This window comes from Canis lupus, chromosome 7 (assembly GCF_048164855.1).
Source record: "Canis lupus baileyi chromosome 7, mCanLup2.hap1, whole genome shotgun sequence".
NCBI classification, from domain to species: domain Eukaryota; kingdom Metazoa; phylum Chordata; class Mammalia; order Carnivora; family Canidae; genus Canis; species Canis lupus.
Window position 1 is genome coordinate 29,419,653 of NC_132844.1, and position 24,914 is coordinate 29,444,566.

The 24,914-nt window shown below is 37.0% G+C and overlaps 2 long non-coding RNA genes across 2 annotated transcripts in view; one reads left to right on the top strand and one right to left on the bottom strand.

Moving 5' to 3' along the window:
• The window catches only part of LOC140636706 (uncharacterized), a 97,066-nt gene that overhangs the window by 64,432 nt on the left and 7,720 nt on the right, over window positions 1-24,914 (top strand). The gene's annotated exons all lie outside the window — the stretch shown is intronic.
• The window catches only part of LOC140636705 (uncharacterized), a 169,532-nt gene continuing 159,862 nt past the window's right edge, over window positions 15,245-24,914 (bottom strand). The window contains exon 4 of the long non-coding RNA XR_012033912.1: window positions 15,245-20,615. This is a non-coding gene — a long non-coding RNA (uncharacterized lncRNA). The remainder of the gene's footprint in view (window positions 20,616-24,914) is intronic.

Genomic DNA, 24,914 nt, shown 5'->3' on the forward strand with positions numbered 1-24,914 from the left:
TATGTTTACAGTTAAAACTCTACAATTCAGTCTTCTGTGCTTGGCAGTTGGTATTTCAAAGCACATCTTTGAGTTTCTGAGAAAATGCTTGCCTTTCATGAACCTAGCTCTTGTATTTGAAAGCTAGGGGTTTTCATGTCTATTGTGAACCCTCTAAATTAAGAAAGTCATAGTGTGGCTGTGACTTCTTTATTCTAGGCAGAGTCACTCTCTCCTTGAAAATGGTGAGCATTTCATCTTTGGTGCATGGGGAGCCCCAGGGTGGAACATTTGATTCGGAGTGACAAATAAAGATATTGAAAAACAAATGAAAAATGTGACTTTTTCTGCTATGCCTCTTTTGGTTTATCACATACTATCTTTTATCATATTACGTATCTTCTTGTTTTCACATACCTCTTCTACTTCTCTACTAACTCTCACTCAGACTTAACTTGACATAAGGGTGGAGCCAAAGGCCTGTTCATCTCTAGATGCTTCTCAGTGCCTAATGTGATACTATCTTCAGAAATGTTCCTTGCATAGTATTAATTCTCAATATTTTATTAAGATTTTCTCCTATAAAATGGCTGTATGTTCATTACTGAAAAATATTTCCCTTGCCTGTGCCATCTTTTTGAGTTGCTTATTTAAATCTGAGTAGAAAGTAAAATTATCTCAGGAATTTGCCTGTGATTCCCTGAACTTACACTGCCTTTATTTATAGTGATGATACTAAAAACCACCACCTGATATTGATTTTTTTAAAAGGCACCAGTACTCATTAGCTTTGCCTAATTAAAGGAGTGCTCAGATAGATTCTTATAGCTGTTAACCACCTCTGTGAGTTCCCTACTCTTCCTCTCCTTCCCTCTTCCACCCTTCTTTCCCTTTTCTTCTTCCCTCCTCTCCCCCTTCCTCCCTCCCCTAGCTCACCTGAACATGCATTTTGAAAGCAGATGTATAGAATCCAAAGGAAGTACTTAAGCACACTAGCGCCTGAAGAATGGATCTAGGCAGTTATGATGGGCTAGTTGGCTTGCTCATTTTAGTTCTCCTATGTCCCAGCTTGGAACCAACAAGAACCTTGAGTCTGGTCCCTGAAATCTGCAAGATTAGAAGGATATTAGCAGGGTGGTTTTTTTTTGTTTTTGTTTTTGTTTTTGGTTTAGGACTCTAAAAACAGACTTATTATTCAAAATAATAAAAATTTGCAGGCACAAAAGGAATATCTATCTACCCATAGTGTTAATATAGATAATAGATAATACTTACTTGTTTACAGATTTGTTATTTCATAGATCAAGATTTGCATCTTTAATTCTCAGTTATTTCAATAATAAAAATATGAAACCTGCATATATGAATCAGAGTCCTAGAACTGACTTGAGCAGGAAGGGAATTTATTAAAGGAATAGCATGGATAGAATTGCCAAGAGTCTGGAGCACCTAGCTCAGACTCCATGTCCATAAGTCCCTGTCATCATAGCTGCAGTGTTAGGTGCTTCACTTAGGTTGGCAACCTGGACCCTGCTGGCACAGAGCTCTGATACTGCTGCTACCAGGGAACCTGATATTGCTGCCGCAGCTACCAGAACATAAGGGAGCTTCCCCTTCCTCTCATGATGCTTGCTTCTTTACGTTGCTAGCTGGAGCAGGTGTGTCTGACTTGGTCAGGTGCTGGCACCCTAGTTGCAAGGTTGGCTTTGGAAAGTGAGAATCTGACAGGCTTAACTTAGGTAATGGAAGAGAGCTCTGCCTCCCAACAGGACTGCAAGGAGAAAACATTTTCAAATGAAGAGTGGAAGGAGGTTCAGATGAATGGCAGCCAAATAAGGAGAGATGTGGACTTGATTGGAGGTAGAAGAATTGTGGGGGAAGGGCAGCATGGGTGGAGGGCCATTTGCAACAATTGGGCTCTTCCTTACCTAGGGAAAGATCTCTACGCTTTTGTTTTTGGAATACAGCAACAAAAATATTGGGAAAGAATAAACTGCTGGGCAAAGTTTGGTATCTATCTAACTAAATACTAAGTATTTTTATGTCCTCATCATTTTCCTTTTTCTTTTCTTCAGTGTTCTAAATAGAAAACTTTGGAAAAGAATAAAACTTTAAGTTAAAAGCCTCCAGTTTTATATGTAAATAATAGCTTAGCATAATCTCCCTTAACATTTTGGCTTTATATGCTCTCTCAGTGTCCCTCTCTCTCTCTCTTACGTAATGGGCATAATATATAAAGCCCAAACCATTAAAGGAACTGCCAGAGAGCAAAAGAACTGTTTCTTTTTGATTTCTTGCCATAGCTTTTCTGACTTTGTATGTCTTAGGCATCTAACAAATGAAATAAATAAATCATTTAGGTGAGAGCTCATGTTAAGAAACATAAGAAATATAATAAATATGACAGGCTTTTTCTAATTGGAAGAGAATAACTTTCTACCCTAACGAGAATCTTCTTATACTAAGGCTACTGATGCACTCTCAGAGGATGGGATGTAAAAGTTTATGGTGTCTCTGACCATTTCTCCTCTCAGAAGTCAAAATAAGAATGGTAACAGCAGCAAAATTACAGGTGTTCAATTTTATCTTTGATCCAGCCAGGAAATATCTGAAATTCCAAATTATAGTATATGAAGATGGAAAGTGGATGTGCAGGTGTTCAACCATTTAGCAGATCAAAAGTAGGTTGAATCTAAAGGGATGTATGTGGCATTGGGGGAGGTTATGAGTGAGAAGCTGGCTGATTTTTGAAAAAAAAAAAAAAACACCTATAAATTGACTCTAATATCTTTAATGACATAAAATAAAAATGCAAAGCTATAAAACAAATATAGTCAGAGCAAAGAGCACTGGAAAATTCAAAATGATACTTGAAATTAAAAATGCTCATCATGATTTGGAAGATAAAATCAAGGAAAACTCCTAGCAAGAAAAAGCAATAAAGAAATGAACAGTAAGGGAGAAAAACTAAGACAATTAGACGTTTAATCTAAGCGGTCCAGTATACTAACAAATAGCAGTTTCATAAATAAAAAACAGATACAGTGATGAAGAGGACATTTTCAAAGTAATAATAAAAGAAAATTTCCAAAAAATAAAAAAAATAAATAAATAAAAGAAAATTTCCTTGGATATGGGTCTCCAGATTAAAAGGGTCCACAATGTAGCAAGCACAATGAATGAAAAATATACTCCTATTGAACACGTCATTGTGAAATTTCGGAACTTCACAATGGATAGAGAGATAATTCTAAAAGCTTCCAGAGAGAAAAAAACAGACATATACAAAGGATTATGAATTAGAGTAGTATCAGCTCTCTCAACAACACTGAAAACTAGAAGAAAATCTTCAAAATTCTAGGGGAAAATTATTCCCTCCTTACTTGCAGATTCACATATATATTTGTTTCAGTTTTGCTAATTCTTGACCCAGTTAAATTGTCATTCAAGTATGGGAATAGAATAAGGTTATTTCAAATATACAAAGTCACATGCAAAAATTCACTATCCAGGGGCACCTGGGTGGCTCAGTTTGTTAAGCATCCAACTCTTGATTTCAGCTCAGATCAAGATCTCAGGGTCATGAGATCGGCCTATGTGGGGTTCCATGCTCAGTGCAGTCTGCTGGAGTTTCTTTCCCTCTCTCCCTCTCCTAGTACTTCCCCCACTCCTCTGCTCATGCATATGTATGCTCTCTCTCTCTCTCAAAAAGTTTACTATCCGTGCAACATTTCCCCCACCAACTCCTAAAGGGTATGACCCACTAAATGAGAGAGTAAAAGAGAATTTTATGAGATATGATCTAGGAGAGAAGCAAAGGACTCAGGACTCAAGCTATGCATCCAGCCTGGAAAACAAGCCCATTAGATTGAAGTGGGAGGATGAGGTGCTCCAGCAGGGTGCTTTCTGGATCATTTATCTGTTTGACCATTTAGAAAATTTTAGGAGAAGCATTTACAGAGTTGTTAGAGGGTTTATGAAAATTTAGCTTAGTTTCAAATAAAAGCAAGCAAAGGAAGAAGAAGAGACAGCAATTAACTCCAGGGCAAAACACAAAGCAAAAGAGAAGAAATGTAATCATAGTACATGTCATGGCTGAGCAGTGAATGATGTTTATATATGTATATGTTATAAACGAGAACATTAAATAGGGATCTAACTAAAAAATGTCATATAACCTTTAGGAACTGGGCATTATAAAAGAGCTAGAAACCCTACAATCATAATATGAAGTCAATACGTGTGTATAATTTTTAATTAGGAGATAATAGATAAATTGTTACTTAGAAATAAGGAGGTAAATGACAGAGAAAACTGCTAGCTAGAGATGAAAGTGGTTGCCTGGGAATGGAGATTAGAAGGATAATTGAGTGTAGGACATTTTCACTTTAGCTCTGTTTGACTTTTTATACCATGGGCATGCCTTGGTTATAGATATATATATATATTTTATGATAGTCACACAGCGAGAGAGAGAGGCAGAGACACAGGCAGAGGGAGAAGCAGGCTCCATGCACCGGGAGCCCGACGTGGGATTGGATCCCGGGTCTCCAGGATCGCGCCCTGGGCCAAAGGCAGGCGCCAAACCGCTGTACCACCCAGGGATCCCGCCTTGGTTATAGATTGATTTGACAAGATAGTTTTTGAGTACCTACTAGATGGAAATAAGTTCTGGTTGCTCTGAAGAAGTTAAAAATGACAAACAGATTTGACCATGAAGGAGCTTCCAAAAGGGAAAAAACATATTTGAAAACTATAAATCTATATTTATCAATTATAACCTATATTACAATCTTTATATATGAAGCCCATGAATAAATGACCACAGATATGAGATGTCTAATAAAATAGCCACTAGCCACATGTGAATATTTAAAATTTAAATTGATTAGTTTAAAATTTAATTTTAATTTAATTTTTTAAAAAAATTTATTTATTTATTCATGATAGACAGAGAGAGAGAGAGAGGGAGAGAGAGAGAGAGAGGCAGAGACACAGGAGGAAGAAGCAGGCTCCATGCCGGGAGCCTGACATGGGACTTGATCCCGGGGCCTCCAGGATCACGCCCTGGGCCAAAGGCAGGTGCTGAACCGCTGAGCCACCCAGGGATCCCTAAATTGATTAGTTTTAAATAAAATTTAAAAATTCAATTTCATTTACACTAGCCACATTTCAAGAGCTCAGTAGCTACATATGGCTATTGGCTACCATATTGGATAATACAATAAAGAGCATCATCATCGAAAATTCCATTGGACAGTGCTGCCTTAGACCATCCATATTTGCCCATGGGTCCTGAGTAATGAAAGGGCAAGGTTCTAGCTATATACCTATTTGTCCATTTGTTTGGGGACTCAACAGAGTAGGGATTGGTGTAGATACATTCCATCAGATTGAAAGCAAGCTGAAAAGCTATTTCTTTACATTTATAAGAAAAGTCTGCTGAGTTCTCACATCAAGTATTCTGGAAAACTGGCAGAAGGATAATCATTCTCCAGCACTTCTGCTTGAATGGCTAGACTGCTATTCCTAATTATACAGCTGCCAGTGAGAGCTGAAGCTTGTCCATAGAAAAGGAGATGCTTTTAGGATGAACTCATCCTTCTCTTGTGCAGGAAGGGTGGAGGCATAGAGTGAGGTGGACACAGGTGAGATTAAAGAGGAAATCCCTTTATATCAATGTTTCTGAAAGACTGGTCCTCTTCTATCTGTGTCAGAATCTTCTAGTGTGTGTAGGTGTACATGGTATATGTGTGTTTGTGTGCTTTGAGGGATAGGAAGCCAAAGCTGTTAAAAAAAGCTTTTTACTGGATCCCACTCTGAACCTAACGAAGTAGAATCTCAAGACAAGAAATCTGTATTTTTTTAAATTTATTTTTTCAATATAAATTCTATGTGGTTAACATACAGGGCAATATTGGCTTCTGAAGTAGAATTCAGCAAATTACAACTTATACACAACATCCAAAGTTCATCATAACAAGTGCCCTCCTTAATATCCATCACCTGTCTAGCCCATCCTCCATTTATCTCCCTCCATCAACACTTGATTTGTTCCCTGTCATGAAGAGTCTCTTATGGCTTGTTTCCCTTTCCTTTTTTTTCTTTCCCCCTTTCCCATATGTTCATCTATTTTCTTTCTGAGATTCTACATACAAGTGAAATCATACGTATCTGTCTTTCTCTGACTGACTTATTTCACTTAGCAGAATACACTCTAGCTCCATCCATGTCATTGCAAATAAAGATTTCATTCTTTTAAATGGCTGAGTAATATTCCAGTGTGTGTGTGTGTGTTTGTGTGTGTGTGTGTGTACACGTCTTTATCCATTCATCATTTGATGGACGTTTGGGATCTCCTCATAGTTTGGCTATTGTTAATGCTGCTATAAACTTCAGAGGGCATGTATCCCTTGAAATTTGTATTTTTGTGTCCTTTGGATAAATACCTAGTCATGCAATTGCTGGATCCTAGGGTAGTTCTATTACACTTTGAAGAATCTCCATACTGTTTTCCAGAGTGATTGCACCAGTTTGCATTCCCACCAACAGTGTAGGAGGGTTCCCCTTTTCCTGCATCCTTACCAACACCTGTTGTTTCTTGTGTTGTTAAGTTTAGCCATCCTGACAGGTATGAGATGGTATCTCATCATGGTTTTGAAGAAATTTGTATTTTTAAACAAATTCCTTAGGCAAATATTTATATGTTGAAGTTTGAGAACCTTACGTAGTTAAGGTCTATACTACATTCTTACTGAGAAGAAACTGAAAGTCGCTATCTGATTCAATTGAATTGGATTCATAGCAAATACTTAGGCATTTATGTGCGTAAGATGTATCTTATGAGTTTTCTTGTATGTCTGATGCGTCTTCTATTAGAAACTCTATTAAAGGGATCCCTGGGTGGCACAGCGGTTTAGCGCCTGCCTTTGGCCCAGGGTGCGATCCTGGAGACTTGGGATCGAATCCCACGTCGGGCTCCCGGTGCATGGAGCCTGCTTCTCCCTCTGCCTGTGTCTCTGCCTCTCTCTCTCTCTGTGTGACTATCATAAATAAATAAAAATCTAAAAAAAAAAGAAACTCTATTAAAGCAGTGTTCTAATTATTAACTACATGTTAAATCTCAATGGAAACTTAACTATAAGGTATGACATCCAGGGAGAATAGACTTTAAACTCTTTTAAATATAAAAATCTGCCCAACTTTTAGAGACTGTAAAAAGCTTTGTCTTTAAAATAAAAATTACCATAGAACTTTGGGGCATGTTGTCCTTTTATTCTGTTCCTTGAATAAGACATCTTAGTTGGGCAAGGCCCTACCTGTTCTTGGGAAGGTGTGGTGAGGAGTGTTGTGGCATGAAAAGTGCCTAAAGATTTACATTCTGTTGAAGGGTCAGAGTATCTCAAAATTATCTCTAAATTTACACAAAATGAAGCAAATCTCTTGCCTCTGAGATTTAAAGTTATTCATACATATCAGGTGAACTGAGGAAAGGGTTCAATGAAGTCAGATTATGGGAAAGGACAATAAAGCTCCACAGAAAAAGCTTGCCATTAGAGAAAAGATAATCTGGACTGCTTAATCCTGGAAATGCATTTGACCCAATCATTACTGTCTTGCACAAGTCTTTAAGGAAACAGATTGTAACAGAAGGACTTTAACACTAAAAACTATGGTGTTAGAGCCTAGGCAGTTTTAATTTGGGTAGTCTGAATTGAGTATAACAAGAAAAAAGGAGCATTAAAAATTTTTAATTTAAGTATAGTTGACGTACAATGTCATATTAGTTTCAGGTGTACAACAGTGATTCCACATCTCTGTACATTATGCTCACTGCAAATGTAGCTGCCATCTGTCACCATGCAATACTATTATAATATCATTAACTATATTCTCTATGCTATGCCTTTTATCCCTGTGGCTTATTCATTCCATAACTGAAGGCCTGTATTTTTTACTCCCCTTTACCCATTTTGCTTCTCCCCTACCCCCTTCTTTCTGGCTACCATCAGTTCTCTGTATTTATAGGTCTGATTCTGCTTTTTGTTTATCTATTTTTAAAATTTTTTTAGATTCCACGTATGAGTGAACTCATATGGTATTTGTCTTCCTTAGTCTGACTTATTTCACCCAGCATAATACCCTCTAGGTCATCCATGTCATTAAAAATGACAAGATCTCATTCTTCTTTTTATGGCTGCATAATATTTCTGTGTGTGTATGTATATGTGTGTGTGTGTGTGTGTGTGTACATGCCACATCTTTATCCATTCATCTATCAATTGAAACTCAGTTTGCTTTCATACCTTGACTATTGTAAATAATGCTTCAATAAACATAAGGGTACATATATCTTTTCAAATTAGCATTTTCATTTTCCTTGGGTATATACACAATAATGGAATTATTGGATTTCTGTTTTTAATTTTTTGAGGAAACTTCATATTGTCTCCCATAGTGGCTGTATCCATTTATACTCCAGCAACTAGTGTGCAAGGATTCCTTTTTCTTCACATCCTCACCAACACTTGTTATTTTTTATCTTTTTGATACTAGCCATTCTGACAACTATAAGGTGATATCTCATTGTGATTTTACTTTGAGTTTCCCTGATGATTACTGATGTTGAACACCTTTTCATGTGTCTGTTGGCCATCTGTATATCTTCTTTGGAAAAACATCTTTTCAGTCTTCATTTTTAATTGGATTTAACTATCATCCATGAAAGTTACAAACATGTACAATGGGCAGTGTAGCTGTGAGTAGTTCAATCAGGCCCTATCTATTTGGAAAAGCAGCAGGAAGGAGCCAATTCTAAAGTTATGATCTCCTGATAGGTGGTAGCAAGAGAGTTTGAGAAAGATGGATGATGTAGTAATGGGTAAAAATCTGGGATATGGCCATTAGAAAACTTACTTGAACTGAATAAAGCTTTTGAAACTATCACTCTGGGTTCTACAAAAATTTGGTAATCTAGATTCCTTATAAAGAAGTTGATATCTAGAAGAGCTTGATCCTGGGAGTGAATTGGCAAAAAGAATTGATTGTGTATAGATTATAAAGTAAAAGAAGGAACAGGAAAAAAGAATCCTGTAAAGAAGGGGTTGGCAAAGTATTTGTAAATATTTTAGGTTTTTCAGGCCTTATGGCCTTTGTCCCTTTGTTGCAACTACTCAATTCTGCTGTTATAGGGCAGAAGAGTCATAGACAATATATAAATGAATGAGCATGGCTGTGTTCCATCAAATACTTTTAGTTTTACATATAAGAATCATTCATAGTTCACAGGCAGCACAAAAACAGGTGCTATAAGCATAGGTGTTTACCAATCTATGCATTAAACTAGAAAAGACGAAGAGACTATATTTTCTAGCAGTATAAAACCAATGACAATGTTTTAATATTTGCCTAATCTCTTCCACAGGGGCTACCAAGTAATCCAAAATGAAAATGCATATTATTCCCCAGGCTCAGAGTGACTAGGGTATTAGGTGGAAAGTAGTAGGGCTCAGTAGGGAAAATCATGATAGTCAATAATTTTTATCAAAAAAAGCAGAAGAAGAAAAAAAAAAAAGCAGAAGAAAGGGTGCAGGGGCTTTCCTGTTACAGCTGCTAAGCATAAAGCATTTGGTGGTCATATTTTTGAAAGCTGCTGGTGACTGTAAGAAAATAATAGAGTGAATTGGTCCTGTCATATTTATTAAAGGGATAGAATTTGAATCAAACCAAATATAAACCAAGGGAATAAAAATGAATCATCTGGTTGTATCTTGGTGTTCATGTTTCTTTAAATTTTGCTTCAAATCATTTATTAATTTATGGTGAAATCACTATGATTGTCTATAAATGTTGATTGTGTATAAAGAACACAAGATGGAAGAAATGTGAATTTGAGTCCCAGCTCTAGCAATTAGCTGTATGTGTTTGGAAAGTTAACCTTTCCAAATCTCTGTCCTGTTTTTTCTTTTTTAGGATTAAGTATTTGACTATCTTAATCTGCAAAGTGACTTCCTGATCTAAAATTCTATGTCTGAATGTATTTAAAATGTTCAACCTAGGGGCACCTGGGTGGCTCAGTGGTTGAGTGCCTGCCTTTGGCTCAGATGGTGATCTCAGAGTCCTGGGATGGAGTGCTGCATTGGGCTTCCCATGGGGAGCCTGCTTCTTCCTCTGCCTATGTCTTCTCCTTCTCTCTGTGTCTCTCATGAATAAATAAATAAAATCTTAAAAAAAATGTTCAACCTGAAGTGTGTACAAAACAATATGCTCTCTTTTATTTCAGAATGTTTTGGGAAATGAATATATTATATTAAAAATGGGAAGACAAAAAGTGAAAAAACAAAGGGAGCAAGGAAGGAAGAAACAGAATAGAGCTAATGGAGAGAGAGACTAGACTTCTCTGATTAAAGTTCAGTTTGTAGATTTGGATTTGGAACCATGCAAATATTTCACATAATTCTAAAATAAAATAGTAGAAGAGCATTCTCATAATGGAAAGGAAATGAACCTGTTTATAGAGTTGGTGGCAAAATAGGAACTAATTCAAGTAACTGTAACAACTCAGTAATTTGATCATGCATCCTAATAGAACGTATCATCTTAAGGACAAAAAGAACTTAAAAACTTTGTAACTATTTTCAGTAAGCACATTATTGGGGTTACTTTTTTCCCTCATTCTGATATAGTATGGTGTTATGGAGATATGAGATTTTTGGTATAGGAGAAAAGAGCTAAAATTATCAGACTTATGAGATTAAGCACAAATATATAGATCAGAATTGAATTGGAGAGAATAGTATAAAATCATAATATATTCTATTTTGAAGAAAATATGTTTTCCCTATCTCTATTTCTGACCCAGTAGCATACTAAATACATTAAAGCACACCTTACTGTCCCAGCAGAACGAGACATTAGTATTTAGGTTTATTAAGTCTCCTAGTTCCCTGGTATATGGACTGGTTCTCAAAGTGGCCGAGAGCCTGGCTGAAGAGTCATCCAGATGGAGCTTCCATACCAGGGTGAAGTGAATCATTAATGGCAGTGGAATGATCCTTAGAGAGGATTAATGGAAATCATGACCAAACTTAGAGGTGACATACTAGTGATAGCCAACGTGGGGTTGATCAGCATGGGAAAATCATAAAGCTTTGGCTTAGCTGAAAGCAAACAGACCACGAGTGTGCTAGTCCCTGATATTAGCCACAGAAAATGGAATGCCAGGGGAAGCTAGACAAGGCCAAACTCACCTTAGCAGCCTCTATACCCACCTCATAGGTGAGTATTCAGGCAGGGGGCCAGGTCTCTCTTCCTGACTAAGGCCACGAAGTTATCTGAGCCACACTCCTTTCCCCACATACCCAGACATTATTTTGGAGCAGAAGAGGAAAGAGCTCTGAAATGTTCTTCATTTTCCTGATTTATATATGCCAAGTCTGAGTTCTGTATGGACACATTTTAAATTGTTGGGTTGAGATTATTAAGTGGGACCAAACAATTTGTTCCTTGTCTGCAACTCAGTGAATGGTGCTGATGAACAAGACCAGATCAATTACAGATAAAATAATAGGGCTATTTTTTTTTACAGATCTGAATTGTAAGGTAATTTCCATCTCACCAGTTTATTAAGACAGTCATTAATAATTTTCCTCTTTTTAAGAAAACAATCATTTACCAGTTGGCTATTGTTTCCTTAAATAAAACAGTATTTACCTTACCAGCTAAATGAAAAAGGTGCTCTCTCACGCACATACATAGACACACACATACACACACACCTTAAGTGTATAGTTTCTCAGAGTATATATAGAAATATGCCACACTAGGAAGGGACCAGGGACCTCTTCTCAAGGAGTTGCAAAGTTAAATACTCACAAGCACCCAGATAGAATGGGTGAGAATGGAAATGATGAAATCCCACTGGGTGGGACTGGAGCACCCTGGGGAGCCCATACTCTGCCAATGGGGAGGAGGCCAATGTTCTGTTCTGGGGTTAACAGATGTTATAAGACAATTGGAAGTCTAACCTTGTAACTGAAATCTGTTTTTTGATATTGGCACCTAGACAAAACAAAAAGAAAAAAATCCTACTATGAGAGCCAAACATACCAAATCTGCAGATTGGATTTAACTCAAGGACATCTGGTTTACAACCTCAAATCTAGTCCAATCATAGGTACTTAACACATTAAGAAACTGAGCTCAGAGAGCCTATGACTTGCCCAATTGTTCAGTAATATTTTAACTGCCTTAAAGGTTATATTATTTCTGAAAAAAAAATTTTAGTTATTTGCAACAGGGGTTATGTAAAATGGCTCAAAATACAATAGGGACATGATATATAAAAGATTATTATTTTTTAAAGATTTTATTTATTTGAGAGAGAGAGTGTGTGTGTGCAAGAGCACAAGCACAGGGAGCGGCAGAGGGAGAAGCAGACTCCCCACTGAGCAGGAAGCCCAACACTGGGTTCTAATCGCAGGATCCCAGGATCATGACCTGAGCTGAATGCAGATTCTTAACTGACTGAGCTGCCCCGGTGCTCCTATGAAAGATTATTTAAGGCCCTAGGTTAGCAATCAATGTTAACAATTGCTTGTATACTTTTCTAGAGATCTTCTATGCAACTCACCTATGCTACTGTATTTTTGTAAACAATAAAAATATCTTTATTAGCAGATGATATGATCCTTTTTTGTAGAAAATTTAAAAAATCTATAGGTAATTTATTACAAATAATAGAATTGAACATGGTGGATGGATATAAGGTTTTGTTTTTAACAAAAGTCAACTCCATTTTTTTACATCAGCAACAAATACTTAGAAAATACCTGGAGAGTATCAGAAAATATCAAATAAGTACTCAGGATTAAATCTCAAAAAATATATGCAAAATCTCTATGGAAGACTATAAAATGATATATATATTTAATATACAAAATAAACTATGAAGGATACTGTACCTGAGTGTATCCTTTATAGTTTGTATAACTATATATATCCTTTATACAAACTATAAATGAATGAGTGAAGGGAGAAACTGTGGGAAAGAAGTATTTGTAGAGATATCAGTTCTCCTCCAGTGGATCTAAAGATTCAAAACACCTCCAATCAAAATCTGAATAGGTTCTTTTCATGGATCATGGTAAGCTAATTGTCTCACACATTTTCGGGCAAATTCATCAGAATTTTTGGTGATTTTGGTGAAGTATTCTTGATGAGCAAAACTAACCTCTGCTTCTTTTTCTTCTTTACATATTTCTGATATGTATGTCTATAATGTGTGTTCATCTCATATCTAGATTTGAGCATCTGGTTAAATAATAAACAAAAGGCTCTGGAACCCTTATATTTGGACAAAGGGTCCTTTAATTCTAAAGATTTGCTTATTTTGAAAGAGAGAGTGTGTGTGAGTGGGGGGAGGAGCAGAGGGAGCAAATCTCAAACAGACTTTCTACTGAGAGCCAAGCCCATTGCTTGATCCCATGACCTGAGATCATAACCTGAGCCAAAATCAAGGATCTGACACTCAACTGACTGAACCATATAGGTGCCCCAAGGATCCTTCAATTTGATACCATTTTGTCTATCCACAAATTACCAACTCAGAACAATGCAAATTAAAATGTGGGCAGCTGTATTGCCTTCCATGCTTCTTGAAAATCCTCTTCGTCTGTGTGTGGAATCATCAATCTCCACATGTCAACAGCATTTTGGGTAGGGTCCATCCTGCTTCTGTGGGGTGGATACGACAATGAATTATGGAATACATTTGTTGCTGCTGTTTTTTTATTTTCTTTATATTCTGTATACAAATGTGAGTAAAATTGTGGTCAGCATATTCAGAGGCATGCAAACGTCAGGTAAGTTTTTCTGTCTACCTTGGGCTGGAGTGATGACTCTAGAAAATGGCCTCAAGTGTAACAGTGGCAATACTGCCACCGCAGAATAGGACCTATGAGTGAGTGGACTCAGGACCAGCGGGAAGAAGTGAGAATAAAACCCTAGCTAGGTGACAGGACCCTCAGGCACCTAGTTACATTGTATTTTCATATAAAAATAAAGAATTTCGGGAACCCTGGGTGGCGCAGTGGTTTAGCGCCTGCCTTTGGCCCAGGGCGCGATCCTGGAGACCCAAGATCGAATCCCACGTCGGGCTCCCGGTGCATGGAGCCTGCTTCTCCCTCTGCCTATGTCTCTGCCTCTCTCTCTCTCTCTCTGTGACTATCATAAATAAATAAAAATTTAAAAAATTATAAAAAAATAAAGAATTTCAAAAAGCAAAGTATATTTTAAAAAGAAAAATTTTAAAGATTTTATTTATTTATTCAGAGAGACAGGAGAGAGGCAGAGACACAGGCAGAGGGAAAAGCAGGCTCCCAGGAGGGAGCCTGATGTGAGACTCGATCCCAGGACCCTGGGATCACTACCTGAGCCAAAGACAGATGCTCCACCACTGAACCACCCAGGCATCCCAAGAAAGTTTTATATTTGAGTATGTTTGACACACAATACTACATTAGTCTCAGATGTACAACATTAGTGATTCAACTTTTCTGTACATTATGCTGTGCTCACCATAAGTGTAGCTACCATCTGTCACCATAAAGCTATTACAATATTATTAACTATATGATATGGATTATATAGTCATGCCTTTTATTCTTATGTTGTGCCTGTGTGTTTATTCCTGTGATTTATTCATCCCATGACTGAAAGCTTGTATCTCCCATTCTCCTTCATGCATTTTGCCCATCCTCCTCTCCTCTGCCATCTGGAACCATCGGTTGTCTGTATTTGCATGTCTGTTTCTGCTTTTTGTTTGTATGTTCATTTGAAAAACCAAAGTACCTTGTTTCTTACTATGAAGTCTTCTAAAAATTTAAGTAATAATAAAAATCAATATGTGAAGAAGCTACGCCTTCACTGCTATCTTATCTATAAAGAAAATTAATTTGTACTTACAGATTCATTAGTAAGAAGTGGATCTCATTTTTTTTAAATAAAAGCTACTTTCTAAGTGTAAGAAATACTGGTTGCCAAGTATTGTGTACACTATGATCTTGTAAAAAAAACTTCCTTTACATTTATGAGCATAACAATGTAGAAGGATACAAAAAAAAATACCTTTTGAGGACAGTGAAATTGATGAAGACTGTTAGGAAGACTATTTTTTCTTTAAATATATCTTTATTATATGCTGTGTTAAAATGAGTATGCTTTACTTATATAAAGAAAAAGGTAATTTTAAATGAAATAACCATTTCTCAACATTTCACTATAAATATTTTCAAACATATATCAAGGCTGAAAAAATTTTATAATAAACATTTGTATACCTATCATCCATCCATCTTATTTTTTAAAGATTTTTAAAATTTATTTATATATTTATTTATTCATGAAAGACACAGAAAGAGGCAGAGACACAGGCAGAGGGAGAAGCAGGCTCCTAGCAAGGAGCCCAATGTGGGACTCGATCCCAGAACCCCAGGATCACGCCCTGAGCCAAAGGCAAATGTTCAACCACTGAGCCACCCAGGCGTCCCAATCCATCTTATTTTTTGATACACTTCAGAATAATTCTGGATATGAGTTTACTGCCCTCTTAAGTACTTAAGCATCTATATCATTAGTTGGAATTCTGTAGTTGCTTATAGTTTTTTGGAATGACTTTAATTATAAAAGTAATACATATCCATTGTAGAAAGTTGGAAATTGCAGATAAAAAATTTATAATTTTTTCAATTAGTATTTATTTGTATCAGGTATTGTGCTATATACTTTACTAGCATCATTGTATTTAATCCTTTCCCAAACCCTAAGAAGGAGCATTATCCCCATTTTATAGATAAGGAATCTAAAGCAAGTTACCACAGTTTCTACAGTGGCAGAGTTAGAATATGGACCAAGTATATCTCATACTCTCACCCTTAACTACATGCCACTCTGCTAGTCTTGACTCCATCGCACTGTACTTCAAGATAACCACTATTGACTCCTCTCTAGACCCTTTCCTAAGTGTTTGTGTTTCTACAACTGTATTTTCCCACAAAAATAGTATTGTGTTTTATGTGTTGTTTTATAATTCTCTTTTTTCCATGTTTGCAAACCTTTTCCTACTTTTTCCACGTTTGCAAACCTTTTCCAACAGCTTCTTATTCATGGCTGCAGAGCATTCTGCTGAGTAACTAAGCCATATATTTTTACTACTTTATTGTTGAATATTTTTCCAGTTATTATCAAATGTGAAAATATAAATCTTTATAAATATTACTAGTTACATCCTTTGGGTCCCAAGTAGAATTGGTGGGTCAGAGATTTTGTGGGTTTTTGCTCTCAATACAAATTTCCAAATTGTATTTGGGAAATTGTTTTTATCAATCTTCTCCCACCAGTAGTGGGAGATATGACTAGCAGGTTTTTCCACATGCCAGCCAACACTGACACTGCATATATAATTTAAAAAATCCTTTTTAGTTAGATAAGCAAAAACATCTATGCTTTGTTTGGCATACCTTGGATTATTAATGAACTTGAACCTATTTTTTCCCATATTTATTCATCATTTAGATTTTTCCTTTCAGGTACTGAATGCTTGCTTGTTCATGTTCACCCAGTTCATTGTTAAGTTACTCTTTTGAAGGATTTCCACCCATTTCATGTTAAAGCCCATATTATGACTGAAATTTTGTTTTGGATGCAGAGCCTCGTTTTTGAGAAGTGCAGTAAAGGCAGTCACACTTGGAGTACCTCAGTGACAGCAGAAAGGTTTGCATTTTCTTCTTTTTGACAAGATAAATCTCTGTGAGATTGCTGTGAAGCAAGGAAGGATTTTAGAATTCACTTGTACAGAGTAATCCTAGAGCTTCTCATTGACACAGTGGCCTTGGGAGACATGCCTGGGCAAACCATAAGGACAGAGGGTTAGCCAATTTAGTAGCTGGCTTTGAAGCCCTGTGAGGCCTCCGGGAGTGCCCTCCAGGGGAGCTGAGGAGTGCTCAACTGAGAAGGTAGACCACCCTAGTGAGGAAAGGGGGACTGTCTCTGAGCAAAGAATGGGGGAGAGTGGGTAATGCTGGAGAAGCAGAGGATAGAGAGTGGGCTGATGGTTTAGCTTCACTTTTCTCTGATGAATAATCCTCACTCCCTCTGTCTGCCTTGCTTCACTATGAGGAAAATCAGAAAGTGTGCAGCCCTTGAGCCCTGAGTCCTATTTCCTCATTAGTGGGGTGACATGGTGGCTGTCATTCGAGTTAGCTCTCAGAGGATGGCTGAGAGATTGTCTTCAGCCTGGCATAGTTAGTAAATATATTTGGTCAAAATTCACTTATAGTTTCACCTGTGTTCCTTCTCCATGGGAGCATGATAATAAAATGCACGTCATAGGAGAAGAAAGATCAAAAGAAATTACTTGGAATAATATCAGTATTACTTGAAAATGTTAATACTGGTATATTACATATGATGATACTTTTACCTCTATTTTTCTTTATATTCCATAATGGTACATTTATATGTATAATGGAAATAATAATAAATTTACAGTTCTCCACCTGGGTGAGAATCTGCCCTAGCAACTAAGTTAGGTTCAAGAAATAGGAAATCTTGTTTGTAAACATCCCTTCCAGCAAGTTAGAGCTTATGAGTATGGGTTCTTTTGTATTAGTATGTTGGTAATTTAAACTTTAATAGAAGAGGTAGCAGTTCAGTAGCAACAGTAATTTAAATCCAGAACCCATCGTTCCAGATCCCCCAAATCCTTGTGTGGACAATGTGGCCGGCAGTGTGTGCTCCTCTTGGGGACTGGAGTGCCAAAGGAGTCCATGCTGAGATCTGTTACATTTGCTCTGATCCAATGCGGTGCTTTTGCTTAGAGACTTAAATTTAATCTCATTCAGTATGGATTTATATTTTTCTGCTAATTCCACACAAAGGCTCTAGAAGGAGAGGTTACCAAAGGAAACTTGCATAATGTGATGTCATTATTTCCCCTCATCACGGGTCCTGGGAGGGATGGCACTCAAGGTGAAATTTAAAGCCAGTCCTTCCAGTGAGTGGGATGGTATCCAAGCAGAGAGAGCCAAAGTGTAAAAGGTGCTTAAAGTGGGCATGAAAAAGTTCTTGAAAACTGGAAAAGGGTACCATTGTATCTTTTGTTGGCTTGAAATTCTTGGCATGTTAATTAGTCTATAAAAAGGTCCTTGCCAATGTCATAAGGCAAGTTCTAAAAGCCTCAGGCTTTTAAACTTGAAGTAGTACAGTGAAGGACGGACCTCACACAGAATGTTCATAATGTATTGCAAAAACTGACAAAAATTGATTAATTACTTATATTAAAACTAATTTGCAGTGATGGCATTAACATTCCGAAGCCAGCTATTTCTTTCAGTGTGCGTCTTGTAGCTGGGAACCTATCTTCGTTCTTTGTTCATTTCTTAAAGCAACCATCTTTCATTTACCCTCTTTTTTGGAACCATTTCTTCCTAGGACTACAAATATCTGAGGTTCACTTATCTAATCAAGATTTCCTTCTCGATAGAGGTTCTTAGAGAATTCAGTGGCAAAAAAATGGGTTGTATGTTTGAAGCCTGAAATTACTATGAAAAGAAAGATAAAAATTGATGATAGAAAGTTCTTTTTCTGGATAGGATGTTTGCAAAAATTCTATTAAGCAGAACCTGTTAAGGACATTGCCTCATATCAGTCACTGACTGCCTCCCTGAAAATTTTATTTTATTTTTTTTTAAGATTTTTTTTTATCCACTCATGAAAGACACACACACACACAGAGGCAGAGACATAGGCAGAGGGAGAAGCAGACTCCATGCAGGGAGTCTGACATAGAACTTGATCTCGGGACTCCAGGATCATGCCCTGGGCCAAAGGCAGATGCTAAACCACTGAGCCACCCAGGGATCCCTGAAAATTTTAATTAACGAATTCTACTTAAGAAACATCTTTTTGGAGCTACATTGATTACCGGCAAGTAATCTATTTCCAAAAGTTATCCTTTGTACATTTATAAATGATACAGATGTTCAAACTTAAAAATTTTAAGTATGTGAAGTGCTTTTCATAGTGTCTTATCTGTAATAAATGCTCAATTAAAAGCAGCAAGTACTTTTCTATCTTGATGGAGGCATTTCTGTTCTGCCCCTGGTGGGAGTAATGAAGAGTGAGGAACTGCCTTCTCCCGTGTGCTCCAGCTGTCTGGGGCTGCAGGGCCCTCTGGATGGATAGTATGAGAAGTTGAGGACTCTTTATTGCATTCGTTTCTTTTTTGTGGTCTTTGCTGTATTCTATTGAGCAGAATTTTCCAAATGTGTTCTGTCCCAATGTCTCAATTGGGACAATGGTCTCAAAAGAGGCTCAATGAAAACAAATGATTATGTGTTCAAATGAGTTTGGGAAGCGCTAGAGAAAGAATGTCAAGTAAGTTTAGTATGTTCTACTTCAGCTTGAGAACTAATGATTACGCATGTCTAACTGGTGTGGATAAGTCATAATGGTAATTCTGTTGTATCATCAGCTTTTAAATGGTCGTAATGCAGTGAATCCTTCCGTATAAGGTATTTGCCTCCTGGTTCCAATCAGACTCCTTCCTACTGGGGCAATCGTTCTCTCCCCAATGACCATTGAAACCTACAGAGACTCCAAGGTTAACAAAGCCAACTGGAAAACCAGACACTGTTGTAACTCTGGTATGCCTCTGCTGGCATGGTAAAACACTCTGCATTTTAAGTTTAATCCATGGCACAGCATTAGTGATGAGATTTTATTTTCTTTCCCAAGAAGCTTTTCAAGTACAGATTTCTCAATGAGAACAGCCTGGTGAGGAGGGAGGCAGTTTTTCTGGAGGAAGGCCACTCCAGACTGTGGAGCCTAACCAGCTGTATTTGCTGGTAGACTTGCCATACATAATACATTTGATCTTGGGCAATTACTTAAGCTTTCTGTGATTTAGTTTCTTCATCTATAAAATGGGAATAATAGTGGGACTTACTTCATGGCGTTGTGGAGGTTAAATGAGATAGTACTTCTAGAAGAATAGTTGATATTCTTCTAGAAGTACTATGATTGATAACAAGTAGCAGTTACCATCATCCTTATTACTTTCTTGGAAGTACATGATGAATCATGTACTAGAAGTACATGATTGATAACAAGTAGCAGTTACCATCATCCTTATTACTTTCTTAGAAGTTAGAGTTAGCATTCAACCGGAAACTTCTTTTGAGTGTGTGTCTACAATTGGATTTCCTAGTCTCTTTTAGAGGGCATGTTACATTCAATAGCCATATGAGGCTTAGTCTACACTTAAGCAACTGAGTCCTGAGGAATTGATGTTAAAATGATAGCTTGCTAGAGCTGGGGAGGACTACAAATGTGACCAAATCCTGCTCTCATTTCACAGGTGAAGGTGCTCAGGTCCAGACAGGCGAGAGACTTTTCTAAACTCCACATTTTGCTCCAGGTGAAGTTGACAAGAGAACTTAGCCTCCTGATCCCAGGGCTCCTGCTCTTCTTTCTTCATACTACCTTGGTACTGGAGACCTCCGCATGTGGATAGTGACATTAGTTATTTTGTTTTCTGTTTGAATTTGTGGATTGTTTCATAGTGGAGGTTGACATTCCTGGAACATAAAGAAGCAATGTGAAAGCAGAGGAAGGGAAACATGTTGGAAAAGACATGAATTTAAAGCCAGAGAGTTCTGCGTTTCAGTCCTGATATGTGGCTGTGTAACTTTTGAAGGGAATTAGTGTGGCCTTCTGTAACTTTTACTTCCTTCATTTGTTTGGGAATAATGATAGTTGCTTTTCAGAATTCTTTAGAGGATTAAATGAGAAAATGTATAAAATTACTTGGAATGTAGTAGTTACTAAATAGATGGCAGTTATCATTCAAAATGCTAATGAGAGCTTTAATAGATGATGTCATTGCCAGAAGCAGCTTCCTGAGAATAATAGAGTTGAAAACAATGTGATTTTGTTTGAAAAAACTTGAGGAAATTTTACGTGGCTAGTAATTGAAAACATTTAAAAATTACATAGATATTCTATGGAATAAAATTTGAAGTTAATAAACATTTTTTAATTTTTCTTTTTATTTAAGTTACATTTACCAACATATAGTATAGCACCCAGTACTCATCTCACATTAAGTTAATCAACATTTTTAAGAAAAAGCACAAGACTTCAAATACATTTTAGTTGTGCAGCAGACTGCTCCAAAATATGCAGCTAGCCTCCTATTCCACCACCCATCCCAAATTCCAGAGTTCCCACTTTCTATGGCTGTTGGGGATATTTTGATGGGAAAGTTTGAGAAGCATTGATTTAACCTGTCCTCTTACTTACTCCTAGGTTGTAAATCTAATCACAGAGGGAAAGTTAGACTAAGATGAACTGCCAATTTCCCTTACCAAGTGGTATGGTGGTGATGCTTGGAGGGTGGTGACAGTCAAATCATGTTGGCTTTCAGAGATTGTTTGGTCCCACCCATCTTTGCTAACCTCTCATTCTCACTTCTGAGAATGCTCAGTCCTTATTTTTGGGTTCCATTATTTTTGCCTGCTGATCATCTGTCCTTCCTTCTGCTGGTAATAGCTCCTGATTTTCTTTATCCTCCCCTGACTCAGCCCATCAGTAATGGATGGGACTGCTGGGCCAGGGTGGCCATACAATGCTAGCCTGACCATGGACTCACTCCTTTCTTTTCTGGCTTCTGTGGTGCTTTACCCCCTTGAACTTGAAGCTGTGAAGTTGTAAGCCTGGAGCTGTCTAATGCTCTGTCAATGAGGAAAGCTACACAGAGACACACAAGTCCTTTATTTTGTCTTTGCCTAAAAGTGTAGGAGTTGAGTTTTCTATTACTGGTATCATTCTGCATTGGTAGGTACCCTTGGCTTGTTCACTCTAATCAATTGTCAGAATTATCTTTATAAAGCCTATCTTTATCTTGAAAGTTAATCATTTATTCTTTCACACATTTATTTATTCTCTCATTTATACTTATAACAATCATAGAATATCTACTTTGGCAGATACTGACAGTGTTATGTTCAATATCCATTCCTTTCTCTTCTTTATTAACAGAATTATAATTTTATTCAGACCAATGATGTACCTACCATCTGAGGCCATGGGTCATGATTGGTTATATATTAATTAAACTAATTCTTTTTCACACCAATCCTATGTGCTTTCTCAGCCTCCTTTGTAGCTAGTGGTGGTCGTGTGACCCAGTTCTAGCAAATGAGGCGTCGCTGGAAGTTAGCTGAGGAATTCCTGGAAAGTGTTGCTTTCTTGATTAAAGAATACATAGACAACTGGCACAGTCCTCTTCTCCTTCCTATGGCTGTGATGTGTTGAGCTTCAATCATCACCTTGCAACTATGAGGTTCCAAGTATGAGGGAAAGTCTTGGAGAATCACAGAGAAGACAAGCTTTAAGTTGTTGAGCTGATGTATCCTCACCAATCATCATTTCCTTCAAGATTTATTATATAAGAATTACAAATCTCTGCCATCTTTCTGTTACTTGAAGTGGAAAGTGTTCCTACCAGATATATCTGGGTATGAAAGAACTGGGTAATGGGCTGAATGCTGGAGATACATAGATGTAAAAAGACATGTCCTACTTTAAGAAGCTTGTCACAGAACTAATCATTCACTGCAGTGTGTGTTATAATTGCTACAGTGGAAGTATACAGAAGGGGTGGTGCCTAAAACACCTGAGCTTTGAGTTAACTCTTAAACAGAAATAAGATTTTCCAAGTGGACCCAGGCATGGAGTTGGGAGACTAGAACAATTCATGGGAGTTAGGACACAATGGACAAAGATAGATAGCTAATTCAGGAGGTATGAGCAGTTATAAGTTGTAAAATGCGGGGAAAAAATTAGTAGCCAGAGATGAGTCTATAGAAGTAAGCTTCAGATTTTAAGGGCCCTTATTTTCCATGCAAAGAAACTTAATCTAACATGTAGGTTGATGGATTAGCACCTAGGTGAATCACCAATGGCTTTAAGAGTACAGTTTCCCAGTGCCTAGCGTAGATCTGCATTGCAATCTCTCTATATATATATTACGGTCTGGGAATCTGTGTTTTTGAAAACTTTCACAGATGATACTGGTTAAGAATTACTGACATAGGTGATAAAGAGATAGTGAAAAATTGGATCAGAGTCATTACAAGATCATATCTGCCTTTAAGAAAGATCCAATTGTGTACCTAGCATATTTGAACAGAGTGCATCATTTTTAAACTCATTCCTTTCTGTATGACAAAGCTGTTTTCAGTAATAATAATGTGAATATATTTTGTTCCTTTGTTTTTTAAAACTTAAGTATCTACAAAGAATAAATTCCATTTTGAAGATTCAAATTTATTAAAATATTTTGAGTATGAACTAAAATTTACATATACTAAACAACTTCTGTTTTTTGCACTCATTTCATTGTTTGAAATGTTAAACACAAATCAAAACATCAATTGGTTACAAAATGATAAAACTGAAGTAACACAAGTCCTGTTTATTCATCTTTATAATCACTGTACTATCATTGTGAATCTACCAAGTCATTGCTTTGCATGGTTCTGATGGACAGGAATTTTAGTTACCACAACTTAGATAAATAACACCAATCCCTCAACATCAAGGTTCCAATTTCAGTTACTACTTTAGTTTATTAACTGTGAATAATTGCATGAAGCACAAACTTCCACTGGTAGATGTTCAGCCTACAAGACACTATGTAGATAACAAATGTGCATTATGGTCAGTGACCGCCTAGACATTTTTTAAAAAGTCTTTGGTGATTGGTCACTGTGTATATGTTGGTCATTTTATGCACAGACACTAAAGTGTATAGTTGTGTTATATCCTTGTTGCCCAATGATAATCCACATGACATATTACAAAAATGGATAAAAAAGAGGAAATTGACCATCAAAGATGAAAGTGCAACAAAGAAACAAAAGCAATAATAACAAAAGTGAAACTCAAATCTAAGTTAAACAGAGTTATGGGAGAAGTAGCCTGACCATGTGAATGTTGACACTGTCTCATTTGAGACTCCAGATATGTAGCTGGAGAATCTCCGTGAAGGTGAATTTACTGACATTAATGAGACAAGTGGCTGTAATGAAAAACATAAAGATGTCCCTGAGGAAGTGATACCAGCAAAAACTTACATTAAAGGAACTCTTGGAGATATTTCATGACAAGCAAAGGATAGAGTATTGGAAGCTTATCCAAACTTAGAAAGGAATATGACAATTTGTCAAGGCATAGAACAAATACTCCTTCCATATGAAAAAGTTCTAGAACAAGAAGAAGGCAAGCACCAAACTACTCTTTTTTTTTTTTTTTAAAGATCTTATTTATTTATTCATGAGAGACACAGAGAGAGGGAGAGGCAGAGACATAGTCAGAGGGAGAAGCAGGCTCCATGCAGGGAGCCCGAAACGGGACTTGATTCCGGGACTCCAGGATCATGCCCTGGGCCAAAGGCAGGCGCTAAACCGCTGAGCCACCCAGGGATCCTCCCAAACTACACTTGATAGGTTTTTTAATTTTTTCAAAAAGGGAGAAAACACCTTTAATTCATAATATTTCTAATGTTTTAAATTATAGTATACTAAATAAACTTTACTACTTTCTCATTTCCCTATTCATTTATAATAATGAGTTTTTTTTAATGTTTCAACCAAAAAATTTAAAAGTCACAAAGGAATCCTACATTTTCCATCAATTATGAAGATTGTTTTACAGTGATCATGAAGATTTCTGCATGTGTAGTTATTTTTACTCCCACAATGCCTTGCAAAGACTGCCTGTATTTGAGAATGTGTAGTAGCATAGGGATTGGAGATATAAACTGCTCCTGAAGTGAGCTTGAACAGTAATGAATCATGACAGACTTACTCATT